The sequence below is a fragment of the Phyllostomus hastatus genome, unplaced genomic scaffold (assembly GCF_019186645.2).
Source record: "Phyllostomus hastatus isolate PE091 unplaced genomic scaffold, TTU_PhHast_1.1 phas_scaffold_12, whole genome shotgun sequence".
NCBI lineage: Eukaryota > Metazoa > Chordata > Mammalia > Chiroptera > Phyllostomidae > Phyllostomus > Phyllostomus hastatus.
The window spans coordinates 21,589,288-21,605,923 of NW_025334007.1; the positions used below are offsets into that span (position 1 = coordinate 21,589,288).

Sequence of the window (16,636 nt, forward strand, 5' to 3'; positions counted from 1 at the left end):
GTGCAAAGTTATATAACTCCAGCCCTGGGTTTCGCCATTCTAAATAGATGGCTGGATGTATTCTAATTAAGGGTCAGGCTGTACTGGACAAGGTTTTATCAACAGGGCTGCCCATAAAAAAAAAAAAACAGATCCAGAATTTAGCCCTAAAAGCTCAAAGCCCATGCTCTATAAAAATATTTAGCATTCCAGTCTATTGCTTTATTATTTCTCCACACCACTTGGCCAATTCCAGCCTCGCCCTGCAGTCCTGATTCTGGCTCTGCCTCCTTGGTTATACACCATGGAATTTACATGCATAAAAATCACTGGTGTCACATTGAATGATTTTTTTGGCCCTGGCCAGGTAGCTCAGTTGGTTAGAGCGTTGCCCTGATATGCCAAGGTTGTGGGTTCAATTCCCAGTCAGGGCACCCAGTGAATAAAGAATCAACAATCATACAATGAATGCATCAATAGGTAGAACAATAAATTGATGTCTCTCTGTCTCTCTTTCTCTCTATCAAATCAATAAAAAATGTAAAATTAGTAAATTTACCAACTTGTGTAATTATGATCATAAACCACTTTAAAAACATATCTATCACCTCAGTAAATTTCCATGTGTGCATTCTTAGATAACCCCATCCGCCAAAAAGCCTCATTTCATGTTTTCGAGATCACCCATCCTATAGTACATTTCAATGCTCCAGTTTTTTCTCTCTCTATTTTTTTTTAATTTTCTTATTTATGGATTTTAAGACAAAGAGGAAGGGAGAGAGAGAAGGAGGGAAGGAGGTGGAGAAAGAGAGAGAGAGAGAGATTTATTTGTTGTCCTACTTATTTACGCATCATTGGTCGATTCCTGTATGTGCCCTGACCGGGGATCGAACCCCCAACCTCGGTGTATCAGGACAGCACTCCAGCTGACCGAACTAAGAGCCTCTCTTTCTCTTTGCTTTTTAAACAGAACTTAAGTTTTTAGAGCCGTTTTATGCTCCCAGCACAGTCGAGAGGAAGGTACAGAGATTCCCCCCGCCCCACCGCCTGCGCCCCTCACACGGCTGTGTCCACTATCCACCCCGCATCGTACGGGGCGTTTCGATGTAACAGATAACCCCACGCTGACATCCTTCTCGCCCAAAGTCCGCAGCTGACATCAGGGGTCCCTGCTGCTGCGGTGCGTGCATGGGTTTGAACATGTAAACTGATACGGGCCCCCAGTTTGGATGGCATGCCTTTGAGTTTTCTCCTCGTCTTTGTAGATCCTGGAAGCTCATTGGTTTTCATATGGAATAATGCTTCACCGTCTGCGTGGACCGCAGGTTACGGACCCACCCACCCCCTGAAGGACCCCTTGACACTCTAGGTCCTGCTTCGTCCTCGCCGAAGAGACTCCTGTTGTGTTTGCAGGCTGTGTTTCTCTGTCCGTCCCCCCAGCTCTGTTCCTTAGCGTGTGCTGCCGTAGCCCACGGCCCAGCATCCCCGGCCGGTTGGGGGACGAGCCCACACGTAGAATGTGGTTCTTTGTTACCTCTCTCGTGGTCGAAGTATGGCAGCAGGACCGGACGCACGGAAACCTGAGACCTCCTGCTTTCTTCCTCACTCCTCGTCAGCCGAGTCTGGCGACCACAAGCCACAGCAGAGCCCCCGGGGCCCGCAGAGAGCAGCCTCCTCTACCGCTTTCTATAAACCCTCTCCTCCTCCCCCGCCCCCGCCCTCTCCCACCCCTGTGTCCCGACTAAGTTCAGCTTCGTTGCTTTCCAAGGGCACAGAGCGGGCTGTCATCGCGCGCCTTGTCGGCGTGGGCTTGCGAGGCCCCTCGGGGAGGGCTGGTCACGCGTGTGGAATGTGGAGGCATGGCGCAGGAAAGCCACATTCTAAACAGACCGGAGGCCCGTAAATTCCAGGCCGTCGTATCAGCTCTCCGCGCCGGCGGCGGCGATGTTGCAATCGCCCGCGTTCAAAAGTGAGACGTGCCTGACATTGCCCGGGCTCTCCGAGGGAAAGTTTGTTTGCACAGGCGGAGACACAGAGCGATTGAACTCCTCCAGCCTCTCCTGTTCTTCTCCCTGAGGGGCAGAAGTGCCTTGTTTTCTCGGTGAAGCTGGGGTCAGGACAGGCCACGTGCTCTTGTCGCACTGCCTCCAGGAACAAGCTGGCTCGTTTCCCTTCGGTGCTGATCGACGGAAAAGCCGCCTCTTCCCCCTGGGTTCTGTATCATAGACCTTTTTCCGACGATGGTGATTAAGGCGGGCGAACACTCATAAGGAGAACAGCAATGTGGATGAGCCGGATTGGTCTTTCCAAGAAATGCGACTGTTTTAAGTGACGGACCACTCGGGCTATGAATCCTGTAGGACCACGACAGCGCTCTATTATGAGAATCGTAGCCCTCGGGAAAACACGAAGCAAGCAAGGGCATGTGGCGAACACCGGGAAGTAGGGAGGGGGGAACCCTGAAAGTGGTAGGCTGTGTGCAGAGGGTGGCTTTGACCGCAAGGTCGTTATGAAGCTGTTCAAAGGTTTGACCAGAGACTGTTCTCTGTCCTGTGCTGTCCCACGGCGTGGCCAACGGCCTTCCCCGGCTACTGAGCATGCGCATGGTGGTGAGGCTGGGTGGAAATGTGTTGTGTGTGTGAAATGCCGAGTATAGGATTGTGAAGACTTCGCATGAGCCTTGGTGGGTGTGGCTCAGTGGGTTGGGCGTCGTCCTGCAAAGTAAAGGGTTGTGGGTTCTATTCCTGGTCAGGGGCCATGACTGGGTTGTGGGTTCAGTCCCCAGCCGGGGCATGTATGAGAGGCAACGAGTGGATGATTCTCTCTCACATCGATATTTTTCTCTTTCTCCTCCCCTTCCCTTCCCACCTTAAAAATAAAAGAAAAAAATAAAAGGACATAAAAACATAACAGCATCTGATCTACTGAGACCCACCCTCTTGAAATAAATAAGAAACAAGTCACCATATGTTTGGGTATCTTTGAAGCGTCAGTTTTGCTGTGGGTTATATGGTCAAATGTTAAATTAAATGAGCAATGTGGAGTGACACATTGCATTCTCCGGTGAAGGGGTCTTCAGGACTCTCCACAGATCTCACCCACCAACTGTGGAGGTCCCCAAGGGCCTGCCTCCATTCCCCTTATCATCAAGGTCTGGTTTCAGACACACGAGCATTGCCCTGGATGGTCAGAGGGGCCGGGAGCTGGATTAAAAAGGTGGAGGGAATGAGAAGTGCAAGTTGCACATTATACAGGACACCACAGGGAACAGAGTCAACAATTCTGGCCTAACTACGTAGGCTGTCAGGTGGCTACCAGACTTATGGGGAGGGCGGGGATCACTTCCTATGTTACATAAAGGTCTAACCACTACGTTGTGATATACAAGCTGAAAATAACATAAATACTCTGTGTCAACGAGGATAGAAATCTGTTTTGAGTCTTTGAACTACGACCATGTAGTTCAAACGTGTGGTTTGAAGCAAAGGAAACGGAAATGCAAAGAGGTCAGGTGACCCGCCACAGTCGCCCCAGGAAAAGGAGGCCCAGCCCACCACAGGTGCTCTCCAGCCCGGGTCCGCCTCCTCTTACCTGACGGCTGCAGGTGGGTCTCCCACAGCGGCTTGCAGAGGGGACAGAGACAAGGTAGCGTTCAGTCTGTTCAAGCCTTTTCTAGAGTAACACATCCCTGTCTTTGTATTTCTGTGTTATTTGTATGAAATGTATTGGGGTGACATTGGTTCATAGGATTACGCAGGTTCCAGGTGTGTGGTTCTGACACATCACCTGTGTGCTGTATTGTGTGGCCACCACTCAACGCCAGATCATCTTCTGTCACCGTGTATTTGACCCCCTCTACCCTGTACTACTCTCCGCCCCCTTCCCTCCGGTGACCACCATAGTCTCGTCTATGCCTATGAGGTTTTCTTTGTCTGTTTGTCTGGTTTCCTTATTGCTTGCCGTATTCTATTTCACATATGAGTGAAATCAACTGATTTTTGACTTTTTCTGCCCTCCTCATGTCTCTGACCATGATAGTCTCCACATCCGGCCATACAGAGTTCGCCCCCAAAGACAGATAGATCAATGGCCAGCAAATAGATAAAAGAAAATGGTCAACCACACTGGCTAGTAGGGAAATGCACATTAAAACTATAAGGAGATACCACCTCTCGCTTGTTAGAGTGGCTGCTATCAACAAGAGCCAATCACGAGTGCTGGTGAGGAGCTGGAGAAAGGGGGACCCTTTCGCACTGTTGCTGGAGATGCAGGCGTCCAGCAACACTGTGGGAAGCAGTATGCAGTGTCCTCAGAAAATGAAGACTAGAGCTACCCACCCTACGACTAGAGCAACACGTACCTTTCTAAGTCCTCTCATGCTAATTGATCGGCTCTGTTTCCTTCTTTCTCTCACCTTGTTCTCTCCCATTTCCTTGAGGCAGAACAACGCAGAACAGGGAGATGAGGAGGGGCATTAGACCCCCTGACTTCTCTCTCGTGTGCTTCCCCATCGTGTCCTGTTGCTTCTTTTTGGCTGGATGTGACGGAAGCCCCCTGTGGAGGCAGCCTCCTGGCGCGTGGGACGTTTTGGAGGAGGGAGACAGGGGCGTGGGACCACGGGGAGCATGCAGCCCAATCCCGGCAGATTCCAGTTTATTCCGTTGTATTGTGTGCATGATAGGCTTATTCTGTTCACTCTGTTGTATTCTGTTACCATACATAGACTTAGCTCCTCTCAAACACAGGCAGAGTGCAACATTGAGAAAAATTTCACATTTTTCCCTCCAAAAATGTGGGCAAAACTAGTGTGTATTTTACACAACAAAATATGGAAGTTGGTTAGTAGCTTCCCAAAACCCTTTACTTCAGTAAGTTCTTCCAAGATATGCTGTTGCACGTTTAGTTATATAGCAAAGTGTAGACAAATATTCCCTCAACACCATCTCTGGGTCAGCCACCGTTTGCTCATAGCAGAGAGGTGGTCTGGACTGAGCAGTGTCTTCTCAGCCTTGAGACGTCACTCAAGGAGTTAAACGTGAGCCCAGATACTCTTTGAAGTTCTTTTCAGCTGGGTGATGTCACAACCTAACAAGAGAAGAAACCTAACATTGTAAAACAAATTCTAACCACAACGAGAGTTTAGGGGAGAAAGTTTCGTAAGCGTATTGCTTTTATTTAAAAAAAAAATCCTAGTGTTTTGTAGGCCTTCTTTGGAAATTCACCTCAAATTCACCGATTCAACATGGCATAAATCAAAGAGTGGAACAGTACCCCCACCCCACTTCTGCTGTCTCCCTCTGCATGGCCCTCAGGCTCATGACTTTTATAGGTATGAATAGTTGGGAGGAAAAATACAAGGCAAACCTATTATTTTGTAATGTGTGACAGATTATATAAAACTCAAATTTCAGTGTCTATAAAGTTTTATTGGAACACCACCGCTCATTTTGGCAGTGCCCACATAAATAGTTGCCCAAAGGAAATTGAAGCTCACGTGGCAATAATTTTAGCACGAGGCTTATGATTAGCTCTACAGTATAACCAGTTAAAAGAGCATGGGGGGAAAAATACATGTTTTTTAAAAAAAATCTGAATCATGCCTTCCACATGGCACGCCAACAGCAAACACACAAACTATGTATATTTATGGTCTTATGTATATTCAGGTGGCCAAAAAGCTCGTTTAGTTTTTTTCCATAAAATAAAGGACACATTTTTCATTGTCACCAGTAACTTTATTGACTGGGATACTTTGAGTACGTCGGCTCTGTCCTGCATGGTCTGTTGATTGTTCTTGATTAATGTCTCAATTTGATTGCTACCAACGTCAACTGGTCTACCCAGCTGGGGAGCATGGTCCAGCAAGAAATCTCCAGCACGAAACTTTGCAAAGCACCTTTGACACATTTGATCAGTCACAGCACCTTCTCCACACACTGCACCAATCTTTTTTTTTTTTTTGCATTTCAGTTGCATTTTTACCTTTTTTGAAACAATAAAGCATAATAGTCCGAAAACGTTGTGTTTTTTCTTCCATCTTCAGTATGCAAATGGCCACACAAAAATTCACCAATTTTGATCAAGTTTTTTAAACACACGCTGACAGGACAGCTGTCACCACACAATCTAACAAAATCATCTCGAATGAAGTTCAAGACAACTAAGTGCTACTGGAGCCATCATACAGAACAAACAAACGAACTTTTTGGACGACATAATACAATGTGCAGCAAACAGCAGCACTATGTGGGGAGGAGCAAGCTTTCCTCCACGGTGAAGGCCTTTCCAGGTGATGTCACAGACAGGAGACAGAAGAGCAGGAGAAAATAATCAAATTTGGTGCGTGCGTATGTATGGGAACCCCGTATGCTTCAGAGTCAGAGACCCCAGGGGCACAAGAGATTCCGCAATAGAAAAGGAACTGGTGCCCATAAGACACCCTGAGCTGGGGTTCAGAAGGTGTCCAGGGGGCAGGAGAGTGCGGTGGGGGGGGGTGCTTAAAACTCATTGTAGGATGCCACAGGAAAAGCTGTTACTCAGTCAGTGAAATTTGTTCTCTTCTGATGGGCAAGACTCATTCTGATGGGGGACTCAAGACTTGGAAAATTTTAGCTTGAGGTAAAAAGCCATAAGTCTAGCATGTCATGTGTATGTTAAGCTTTTGTTTCAGAAACTACAGATAAGGCCCATCCTGGCTCCTGGGAAAAGCAGCCGACCTCCTAGGGCACTGGGTAGGGATGACCGCCTGGGGACAAAGTTGGAGGCATCCGGGCCTTTTGTGTGACCACCCTCCCCCCCTTGGGAACAGCAAACTGCGGAAAACAGGAATGTTGCAGCTTCTGAATCTCAAAGCCCTCACCACACCTTGTGTGTCCTCCCCCACCCCCTTATAAAAGATCTGGCCAGGAAAGAGAAAGGAAGATACTCTGTTAGGATATGAACCCGCCATCTCCTCGGATCGCCGGCCATCTGAATAAAGCGCCGTAAAAGATTCAATCACTGTCATTGCTTATTGGATTTGGTCATGACAGGCAGCCCGAACGCCGGTCTCTTTTCCAGTTGCAATTCCAACTTCTCATGTCACTAAGGGGTGGGGAAGCAGAAGTTTCTCTGGACCTACAGGGTCTCCATTCCTTTTGGCTCAAAACGGGGTGGCTGGTTTTGAATCCTCAGCGTGCTAATGACATCAAAGTTTCCTTTGTTTGTTTGATTGTTTTCATGTCACGAAGGAAAGATAGTGCCTCCACCCTCCTGGTTCCGGAGCTGAGTCTGTGGTATCAACTGGCAAGGAGATTCAGAGAAGAAAAGGAACCCACGTGTATGAATTATTATGTGCTCTAGGGCACCATAGGAAAAAAAACCCACGAATGCCCTCATCCCCCCCCAAAACAATGTGGAGATCGAGAAGTGCTCCACCGTCTTCGCAGGAGAAAGGGAAGGAGGGTCGGTGATTTTAGGGAGAATGCCCAGGTCCTTGAAAGGTCACGTAAGAGGTGTGACTTTGGGTGACAAACCCAGCCTGGGTGTGAGGCCCACCCTCGCTCCCCTCACTCAGGACCAGAGTCGAGGTTCCTGTTCGGTGGCTCTCCCGGGGTGGGGGGGGACCATGACAGCTGGGTGCCTTCTGGAGACGCAGGAGGCCGACGGGTGCCCAGACCGCCTCCGCAGGAGTTGGGCTGGTTCTCAAGGGCTGGCTGCCTCCACGGGCTCTGCTCAAGCATGAAAGCTTGCGAAGTACTGGCGTGTTTTGGCCGTCGCAACACGCTGTTGTCTGTGTCCATGGGTTCTACGTACGTGTGCAAGACCTGATGCCCAGGGCGGGGGGGTGTAGGCAAAGGGCGGGGAAATGAGGACATCTGTAACGGTGTCCACAATAAAGATAAAGTAAAAAAAAATAAAAGAACATACACACTTATCGGGAACCATCCTGCCTGGTATCAGGAGCTGAAACCCCCACCTAGGCTAAGGCTGAGGGAGTGGCCCTTGGAACCGTAAGCCAGCAAGGAGACAAAAGCTTATCTGCCTGGCAGGAGCGCTGCTTCTGCTGCTTCATTCATAACTGAACCCCAAAAAGCTTGGTCGGTTAGCCAAAGACGGGTAAGATTCCCCAAGGGGGGGAAACGACCTAAGACAGGCACGATCACTTTGGGAGGCCCCCCAAAAGAAGGACTTTGGGGGCTGCAGCAAAAGGGGGTGATGGACCCTCGCTCCTCGGCTCTGACATAGCCTGAGTCCTCATTGTCTGCGAGAAAACCTCCTTGTCTCTCAGTTGCCTTAGTTCCCTCGCTCCACCTAAGCCTGAAACAATGACAGGGTGGTGCAGCTCTGTGCTGAAAAGGGCGGATTCCCCGGGTGATCAGGCCTAAGAAAGAATATGTAAATTCCTGTGAAACCTTCTTTGTTTAGAATGCTCTCAGTTGAATGAGAGGGGTCCATGGAGGAAGTTAGTTTGTTCCTCAAAGTCTTACAGCTCTTTGACCCCGACTCAAAATAGACCCTCAGAGTTCCTTGTTTTCTATGGTTCCTTACTTCCCCCTAATGAGTACTGTGCTTTACCTGAATTATTATGCAGAGTGAGCCCAATAAAAGCAGGTTTGGACGGTAAATCAGCGCGCTCCCCACTAGGGGGGGTGGCCATGTCGTCCCTACTTCCCCACAGAAACTGGTCTGTCTCTGTGCATGTGTGTTTTTTCTCGCGTGTTTATCGTCGAGCCATCTGCAGCGTTCCGTGGTCACTGCTGGCCGGGGACCCACGCATCACACAGTCAGAGATACAACAGTGTGAGATGACCACAGGGAAGGGCAAAGGAGGGGGAGGTAGAGGAGGGTGAAGGGGGGGTCAATGGTGACAGAGGGACACCTCCTTGGGGAGGTGTACAATACACAGGTGACGGCTGATAGAACTGCATGCCCGAACCCTTCCGAATTTTATCAACCAGCGTCGGCCCAGTAAGTTCAATGTCAAGAGGATGAAGAGAAAAAAAATGTTAGTAAGAGTCGAAGCCAGGTGGCGGAGGGGTGAGCATGCACTCTCTCCACTCGTATTTACTTTCCTGTAAAGTTAAAACATGTCTAAAAGTCAAGTCTGTTCTATTTTTTTTTAAAAAAACCCTCTCCATGTAGACTGGAATTTTTACTAGCAAGTTCAGAAATGCAGCTGACCTTGGACATCCAGACGCTCGTTTCCTTCGTTCCCAGACTCCAGTGTGTCTGTACCCTCTTCCCAGACACGGTCTCCCGGGCCTCCCGGCCCCCACGCTCCTGGGCCCACGGTAGCAACCCTGCTCCCCTTTCCCTGCGGGCTGTCGGGTTTCGTGGGGGCGTGGGCCCCAGGGTTCCCTTCTCCGTCCCCTCGGAGAAGGCCCATGACGTCCCTCTCCCCAGGAGGAAAAAATAAGGAGGAACCCGGCCCCGGGGAGTGACCACTTTCCTACCCTTCATGGGGACCCTTAGGTGCTCATCCGCCTGCACTGGGGTCATTGCTTTTGGGAAAACTAACTCACGTTTGCTTCTATAGAGACATTTTACCAAACAAGCTTTTTCTCCTTACGAAACAAACAAACAAACAAACAAAAACCATGCTTTTTTTTTTTTTGCATTTGCATTTCATTCCCAATTCATAAAAGCAAAGCAGCTGTGAGTCTCTTTCGGTTTGGGTTTGTCCAGGAGCAGTGATTGCTCTGTTTGCCCCACAGAAAGGAAACTACTCCTCGTAAAGTGGCCTGCGGGTGGGGGGCGGGGGAGAGCACAGACCTTCAAAGCATCAGCAGAGACCCTGACGAGTGCTACAGCAGCCTCCTGGGACTGCTGGCGGATCCCCAGGTGGGGGGCACATCCCTTAGCCAGGCGGCATTCTAATTGTTGCTTAGTCCTTTCGCTTGCAAAATGGGACTGATGGGATTGATAAGAAAGGGACTGGCCTCCCCCGGTGGGGGGGCGGCGGGCAGTTACTGAGCTATAAATCCTCCCTGAAAGAGTTCAGTCTGCTCACACCTACCTGTGTTTTGAATCAATACTCCTTCAGGGGGACCAGGACATTCTTGATAACGGACCACACACACCCACACCTACACCCACACCCACACCGACACCCACACCGACACCCACCCTGAATTCAACTTCCGCCTCTCACTTGTCTCCGTCGATCTTCCAGTGTATTCTCACGTGTGCTCACTGACATTTCTCCCTTCTGTTTCTGGGGCTGATCTCGGGCAGAGTCAGCCGCACAACCAGCCACTCTTGCCCGCCTGTAGACACGCGGACACACGGGGTCCGTGTCTCTTCCATTCTCTCGCCTCTGCGGCTCGTATTTCTGCCCTGTATCCCTTAAAAATGTGCCCTGGCCCCTCGCGAGCTGACAAGGCAGGCCTTTGTCCCGTGACGCCCAGTGCATGCAGCCCGAGACGCTCCTTCCCAATGAGCCGTGAGGGGTTCGCGACGGCCGGGGAGCTCCCCAAACCGTCCTCACGCCTGGTTTGCATCTGCAGGACGGACGAAACTCGTGCACAGGAGGTCAGCGTCTTTTAAAATTAATGAGGGCTCGGCCTCTTGGTGAAAAAAAATCCATGAATCGTCTGTTTTGCAGCAGACAGAGGTCTGACTTTCTCTCTTCTTTTTTTCTCCTGTCGTTTTCTAGTGAAGCAGATGGTTCGCGTCGAATAGGGTGCCTGCCGAAGGGAGTGGAGGTCTTTGGGGAGTTTCGTGAAATGCATGCACCCCAGGTCTGAGTGGGGGTGCCGAGGAGAACCCCGCCCAAAGCGCCAGGGGGACGTCTTTCTCTCCTGCATCGTCCCAGAGGACGCGACGCCCAAGGGTCCCCGAGAGGCAGCTGTTACCCCACACGAATTTGAACAACCACCCCGGAACCTGCTGGCCAGAGAAACTGCAACAGGCCTCTGGCTGCGGCCAGCGGAACTCCTCCATCCCGGGAACTGGAGCAGATGTGGAGAAATCCAGCATTCAGCAAAAGGATAACAGGAGATTCCCTGGGGTCTGCCCACTGTGGCTCAGCTGGTGGGAGCATCACCCGACGCACCAGAAGGGCACAGGTTCGATTCCCAGTCTAGGCACATAGCTGGGTCGCGGGTTCGATTCCCCAGTCAGGGCGAGAGTGAGAGGCAACCGATTGATGCTTCTCTTTCAAATCAATGTTTCTCTCTCTCTCTCTCTCTCTCTCTCGCTCCCCCTTCCTGTCTCTCTCACATCAATAAACATAACCTCGGGTAAGGTTTCAACGAAAAAAAAAAAAAACAACACAGGACTGAGCTCACTTTCTTGGAAGCCAGACTTCTCCTTCTTGGAGAGGACTTTTTTTTTTTTTTAAACTGAAAGAGGAATTTAAGGACATAGAGTGTAAACCGATACATCAAATATACAAACACACATGCTCAGCCGGGTCATCATCATGAACACGGCCTCACGATGGATACACATCTGTTTGCCTGAAAACAGTTGGAAACTTGCTCTGTTCTTGAGGCTGTTACAAACTAGCAACACGCGGGAGAAGAAGAGGTTTTTTTTCCTTCTTTTGCTAATACTGCATCTCTCATGTTTGGGGGGTACATTTTACATCAATAGGTTGAAACGCGTTAAAAATACTCATGTCCATGGAAGGTTAAAAAACAAAGCAGCCCCGGCTGGTGTAGCTCAGTGGCTGGAGCGCGGGCTGCGAACCAAAGCGTCGCAGGTTCGATTCCCAGTCAGGGCACATGCCTGGGTTGTGGGCCACGGCCCCCAGCAACCGCACATGGATGTTTCTCTCTCTCTCTCTCTCTTTCTCCCTCCCTTCCCTCTCTAAAAATAACTAAATAAAGTCTTTAAAAAAAGCAAAGTCCATATGTTTTCACAGAATTTAGCATGTATCCTGTAGCGTATAAAGTTTCGATTAACTTACGTACGTGTCATGTAGCAGAGAGGGGATTATGTCACAGGTACTCATCGTAACTTGCTTTTTTACTCAACCGCAATCATATAATATTCTATAAATAAGGTGTATAACTAGATGGTTGATCCTTTTTAAACAGCTGTATGCCATACCGTGAAGTATGTTTCTTCTAACAGATTTATCTCCTGTCCCACGGATTGACGTTTATGTTGCTTATCTGTATGATAATGTTCCACACACATCACCAAAGGTGTCAGAGCCCCTGCATTTAGAATATCTCCTTGCTTTGCATTCCTACGGGTGTGATGTGCTTTCTCCCAGAGACGGTACATTCGGGAAGTTGCTTTTCCTTTGCCAGCTGCAGAAAAAGCCGTGCGCAGGGTGCCCCTTTCATAGGAAGCCAGACCAGCGGCCCTGAGAGGAGATGCTTTAAATCGGTGGATATTGAAACAGGACACAGTCACCTGCACTCGGGGCCGAAAGCCACCGTGTGTCCCACAGAGCTGCCTGCAAAGGGGACGGGGAAGCAGACACGGTGACGCCTGGACGGAGGAGCCCAGGACGGAGCATGAAACACGCCGTGGAGAGTCAGCGTGACGATGCCGTGTCCTCTGCGCCCACAGCCACGCCCCCCTGCTGGGGGTGTCCCTGTCCCCTCCCTGTTCTCCTACATCAGTGCCACCCCTTTGTCTGCTCCTCGTGGGGACCCCGTGTGGGCTCCTGCCCGAGTCAGAGCTTCCCCAGGAGCGGTTCTTCATTAATCCCAATAAATGCGGCCACCTTTCACAATGAAAGCTTTTTGCTGTGTGGTTAGCACGATCTGTGGTATGCCACAGTGAGTATCTAAAACTACCTTTTTTCTCACAGGCGTCAGGAAAACAAGATTGGGGAAGAGGTGTCCCGGGTTCTGGAAGCGATGCTCGTGTATGAGCTACTACTGTAACTGCTGGGAATCTCTCCTTTTCCATTTTCCCCTGGTGTATGGTAAACATACACATAGATGGCCATACACTGAAAGAGACACACATTTTAGACCCTGAGGGGTTCAAGTCACGTCCAAGTCCACTTTGCTGTGGCTTTGGGATTCATTTGCAGCTAGGTAACCCGAGGTTGGCTTTAAAATTATCCTGAGGGTCCTGGCTGGGTAGCTTACTTGAATTAGAGCATCGCCCCGTAGGCCAAGGTTGCAGGTTCAATCCCCGGCCAGGGCACAGACAAGAATCATACGCATATCCAGGGCACAGCCAACACATGGGACAACAAATCAGTGTTTGTCTCTCCCATTCCCTCTCTCTAAAATAAATTAAAAAACGTCATGTGGAAGCTGCAAAAAATGTCCTGCAGGAACCAGAAGCCTGGTATTTAATGAGTGGGAGATATTGGTTGTGTACGTGGGAAGCATGCAGACCTGCAGAGAATTTTCGTGAGTTTATTTGGGCCACACGGGTGACAACTACCAAGAAAAAAAAAACTCAACAGATTGAGAAATGCTCCAGAGAACGGCAGTTTAGTGCCTTTTTTTTATGCATTAAAATGAAAGGAGGAGCTATCGGGGGGTTGCATGAAATCTGTGGGCGATCGATGAGGGAGAACAATTCTATAACAACATCCTCTGTGTGTTGTATTGTGTGTGACCCGTACAGGTTGTGGGCACACGGCATGCAGGAATAAATTATAACAGGTGTCCAGCAAGGCAACCGCATAAGGAAATTCTCTTTGAGTCTCAGGCGTGGGGTCCAGTGGAAGACGTCTTTTGATCCTTGTGCAGCATGAGGGCTCGGCCTCCCATTGTCCTCTGCCTTCATTCTTCATCTCCGAATCCTTGTGGGTTGTCTATTTTATGCTGCATTCTGTTGGTCACATCCACTGAGTACTGTCTATCCATCCTGTCTCTGCCCTCTGTCATCACCTATCACATATCCATAATCATCCGTCCATCCCCTACTCATGATTTATCTCTGTATCTATCAATTATCGAGCATGAACCATCTACTTATCTATCCATATCATCATCTACCTATGATGTATCATTGTTCTGTATCCACCATTCTCGTCTATCTATCTGTGATCAATGATATACCATCAATTATCTGTCTATTGTCAATGATATACCATCAATGATCTATCTATCTATCTATCTATCTATCTATCTATCTATCTATCCATCTATCTGCCTACCTACCTGTAAAGTTTCATCACTTTCCCTACTAATTATCTATCTATCTATCTATCTATCTATCTATCTATCTATCTATAAGGTTTCATCACTTTCCCTACTAATTATCTCTCTCCCCCACCACGTACCTACCTGTAAGGTGTCATCCCTTTCCCTCCTTCCTGCCCAGACATACTGATGGGAACCCCCCTGCTCCCCCAGAAGGACCTGTCCCCCAGAACAACCATCTGCAAAAAGCCCACGCTCCTCCCCCCTCAGGAAGGGACCGGAGCCCTTGGGTGCTGACTCAGCTGGGCTGCGATTCCCTGGGGACTTGGAAACCATTGCCACAGAGCTCTGCAAAAACAACAAGGCAGTCTAGATGTCACCCACGGGGCCACGCCAGCCGGGGTATGTGTTCACCAGAGGCAACAATTGGCCCGCCATTTGTCTGGCATCAATAAAGTGTGTCCTAGCTCTTCCGTGTGTGTGTGTGTGTGTGTGTGTGTGAGAGAGAGAGAGAGAGAGAGAGAGACAGAGAGACAGAGGGAGAGAGAGGGAGAGAGAGAGACAGAGAGAGAGAGAGAAAGAGAGAGAGAAATCGTAGCATGGTCTCACCATCCGTTTTCCAAACGACTCCCACATTGTTTTCGTACGGGTCACTGACACCCGGCGGATGATGGCATGGCCATCTGCTGGGAATGCTTTCAGCATGTGAACCACTTCCCCGAATATTTTCACGGCCCAGCAGACCGGTCCTCAGCGTCAGAGAGTTTACAGCCTGGATTGTCTCCCCTGTTTTCCGCAGCGCCGGTCGCCTGACGGCCCTCGAAGAGGAAGAATGTTGATCATGGGAGTGGAATTTCCGCATGGCTTTGTTGCTGTAGGTGGCTGGCTGTTTATATATATATATATATATATATATATATATATATATATATATATACACACACACACACACACACACACACACACATATGTATACACACACACACACACACACACACACACACACACACACACACAGAGTGAGCGAAGGGAATTAGACATTGACCTTAACAAACTGGGGAGCACCAGCCTGCCTGCTCCACCAGCAAGCCACAGCCTCACCCTCCAGGGGCCCACAGCATTGCCTGTCCACGGGGGTTCACACTCTGCACCCCTCCCTTCCCCCTCTGGTCCTGGGCGGCTGGGGGCGCAGAGGCAGGGGCTCGAGCCTAGAGGCCCGTCAGTCTAGCCACAGGGTGCGAACCCACGCAAAGCCCGGACGAGCTTGGGAAATTGATTGGTTCCGTAGAAAAGGCTCCTGGCTTGCCTCAGGCACAAGCTAGTATGGTGCCAGGAACACAAGGAATCTCTCTCTCTCTCTCCCTCTGTCTCTCTCTCTCCCTCTGTCTCTCTCTCTCCCTCTCTCTCCGCCCCCCTCTCTCTCCCTCTTCCTCTCCCTCTCTCTCTCTCTCCCCCTGTCTCTCTCTCTCTCCCTCTTCCTCTCCCTCTCTCTCCCTGTCTCTCTCTTTCTCCCTGTCTCTCTCTCTCTCCCTCCCTCTCTCTCTCTCTCTCTCTCTCTCTCCCTGTCTCTCTCTCTCCCTGTCTCTACCTCTTTCTCTCTCTCTCCCTCTCTCTCTTTCCCTCCCTCCCTCTGTCTCTCTCTCATTAATGTGCTTCAGCCCCCACATTTGTACTAAGACGGCACTTTCACACACCCGGCCCTTCTTGTGCGCTGCCAACATCCCCGGGCTCGCTCCAAATCGCAGAATTCCTTCCATGACCCAACCGTCCACGGGCACCGCCTCACTTTATCTCCGCAACAGCACGTGTTCTGCGGAAGGAAATGCGATCTTGACAACGACCCTCTGTGCATTCTCTTAGGTTTCTTTTTTTCCGCCCAGCTACATTTTCCACTGACGTAGGTGTGCGCAGGGAGCTGGGGTCTCTCGGAAACGACGCGGCTCGGGCCGCTCCTGACGCGCCAGAGGTGTCTTGCGCGTTGGCAGGGAGGTAGGGAGGTCGTAACGGCTTTTAACTCTTCCCCCCTAATGGATCCAAGACTCAGCTCAAATCGGTCACCGCTGATGTCTCGTTCTCTCTCGTGAAGATTCAGGAGGCAGAGCCAGGGAATATTTATTTCGCTGAAATACCAAGTGGTATGTCGGGAGTAAAACTGCTTCTTTAAAAGATTTTATTTATTTATTTTTAGAGGGGGAAGGGAGGGAGGGAGAGAGAGAGAAGAGAGAGAGAAACATCCATGTGCGGTTGCTGGGGGCCGTGGCCTGCAACCCAGGCCTGTGCCCTGACTGGGAATCGAACCTGCGACACTTTGGTGCGCAGCCCGCGCTCACTCCACTGAGCTACGCCAGCCACGGCATAAAAAAGCTTCTCTTATTGTTTCTGTCCCAGGCGTTACAACACGCAGAAACCCAGTTTAGCATTGGCTGCCGGGCAAATATCGAACGTGGACGCTGTCGTGATTTGCTGCGTGGTCAGTGCTAAAAGATAGGTCCACGTCCCAACCCAAGAATACGTACGTCAAAGGGATTTCCTTGGGAAAATTATTTTTGCAGATGTAATTGTAGACACGAAGGATCCAAGAGGAGGTCGTCCTGGGTCAGGGTGGCCCT

The 16,636-nt window shown here is 49.9% G+C and overlaps 1 non-coding gene across 1 annotated transcript; it reads left to right on the forward strand.

Moving 5' to 3' along the window:
• Positions 1–335: 335 nt before the first annotated feature.
• Positions 336–413, forward strand: TRNAI-GAU. The gene has a single exon. It is a non-coding gene; the product is annotated as a tRNA-Ile (tRNA).
• The last annotated feature ends 16,223 nt before the right edge of the window (positions 414–16,636 follow it).